The sequence below is a fragment of the Capsicum annuum genome, chromosome 5 (assembly GCF_002878395.1).
Source record: "Capsicum annuum cultivar UCD-10X-F1 chromosome 5, UCD10Xv1.1, whole genome shotgun sequence".
NCBI classification, from domain to species: Eukaryota; Viridiplantae; Streptophyta; class Magnoliopsida; order Solanales; family Solanaceae; genus Capsicum; species Capsicum annuum.
The window spans coordinates 214,246,507-214,248,896 of NC_061115.1; positions in this window are offsets into that span (position 1 = coordinate 214,246,507).

Genomic DNA, 2,390 nt, shown 5'->3' on the forward strand with positions numbered 1-2,390 from the left:
TATATATATATATATATATATATATATATATATATATATTGCATGCACCCCCATATACTCAGTACATTTCCAAGTACTGATCCGCATACTCGTCTGTGTGCTACATTTCCTCATAATGTAGGTTCAGTTGCTCAGTCCCAGTCTCGTTAGTGATTTTCGAGAACATTGGTCTACATTCCTGAAGTGGTGAGTCCTCATGGTTCGAGGACCTTTTATTCAGACATTCAGCTCGTTAGTAGCTATTTTTACTCTTTTTATTTGAGTATGAGTCAGTTGGGGACCTGTCCCAATGGTTCTCCAGTTCTCTTGAGTAGTAGAGGCATTGTCAAGCTAGATTGTCAGTGATAGTCAGATTTCTCAGTATTTCATGTTTAGATATTACGTTTTCATTTCTTTTGAACTATGACTTGATGAGATTTAGTCCTATTACTTGATTTTCTATATTAAAGAAAGCTTTTTATGTAGTAACAGGCTCAAAGGGTTAGCTTGGGGCTACTTTTAGTCTTAAGCACCATGTGATGCCTCGGGACCTATTTTCAGGGCGTTACAAACTTGGTATTAGAGCCTAAGGTTTAGAGAGTCCTAGGGAGTCTGACAAGCCACATTAAGTAGAGTCTTGATCATCGGTGTGTAGCACGCCACATCAATGAGCAAGAGACTACAAAATATTTTAGGAAAAAATCATTTCTTTCTTTCAGAGTCTACCATGCTTAAAGTTATCTTTCTCAACTATTAATTCGTGCTCTCTTATTTCAAAAAATCCCTCCCCGACGAGCAAGTACCCGCAGAAACAATAATAAGCAACCCCATCCTGCAGATCCCCTGAACGCAAATGTTTCTTATGCTGTGTTTCGGGCAGATTTTTAGGTGCTAGTCCAAGTAGTCACTGCAAAAGTTTAGGCTAGCAACCCCAGCCTGCTGATCCCCTGAACACAAATGTATTTTATGCTGAGTTTCGGCTAGCTTTTTAGGTGCTAGCCCAAGCAGTCACCGCAAATATTCAAGCTAATAATCAGGTTGCAGTTCCTCATTAGCAGGGAGGTAATTTATATGCTGCTTGGATTTATGATTTCATGCGGATGAATTCTCCAGAGTTCTATGGGTCTAAGGCAGGTGAAGACCCACAGTTATATCTTAAGGAGATAAGAAATATCACACATATGATGCATGTTTCTGAGGAAAAAAGTGTAGAGTTGGCATCTTACAGGTTGAAAGACATTGATTATGACTGGTTTGTTGCATGAAAGAAGAATAGAGGTGAGGATGTTTCTCCTATGACTTGACAGGTGTTTCAGGATACGTTCCTGGATAAGTTCTTTTCGCTAAAGATGAGGGAGGGAAAAGTAGAGAAGTTTATGAACTTGAGACAGGGTTCCATGACGGTAAAGAAATACTGCCTTAAGTTCAATCAGTTGGATAAATATGCTCCTAGCTTGATTTATGACACCCGATCTAGTATGAGTAAGTTCATGACTAGAGCGTCTAGTTTGGTGCTAAAAAAGTACAGGACAGCTATGCTAAATAGGGATATAGATCTTGCTAGGATGATGCTACATGCCCAGCAGATCGAAATAGATAAGATAAGGGAGAGGGATAGAGTAAGAGGGAACAGGAGGGCTAGATCAGAGCAGTATGAGAATGGTCAGACTAGATCATATAGAGGGAACCGCCCTCATTTTTAGAGTCGTTCATCTATGTCAGCATCTTTATCCGCTAGTTCTCCCACACCCATAGGCAGGTAGGAGCAGGGAAATAGATCAACTATGTCCAGGTCCCAGAACAGTGTGAGTAACAAGCCTAACCGTCCCTCGTGCGCCAAGTGTGGTAAAGACCAAGGAGGTAGATGTTTGTGGGGTCAGAAGGGTTTCTATAGTTATGGACAAGAGGGTCACGGTATTACAGATTTCCTACATACTAGGCAGGGGAACCGTGATGTTCGCCCTCAGACTCAGACTGCTAGTACTCTAGCTCCTGTAGCCCATCCAAACCCTCCTCAGGGTGCATCTTCTAACACTGCTGGCGGGCAGTGCTAGAACAGATTTTATGCCTTACCTACTCGACAGAAGTAGGAGGATTCTCCCGATGTTGTTACTGGTATGCTCCGTGTATTTTATTTTGATGTTTATACATTGTTGAACCCTAGGTCAAGTTTTTCTTATGTGACCCCACTTGTTGCTGTGAATTTTGGAATGAACTCTGAAAAGACCCCTGAGCCCATTCTAGTTTCTACCCTCGTAGGTGAGTCAATCATTACCAAGTAAGTGTAAAAAAAGTGTCCTGTTACAGTCCTTCATAGAGGCATGCTTGCAGACTTGATAGAGTTAGACATGGTAGATTTTGATGTTATTCTGGGTATGGACTAGCTTCACTCTTGTTATGCATCTATAGAC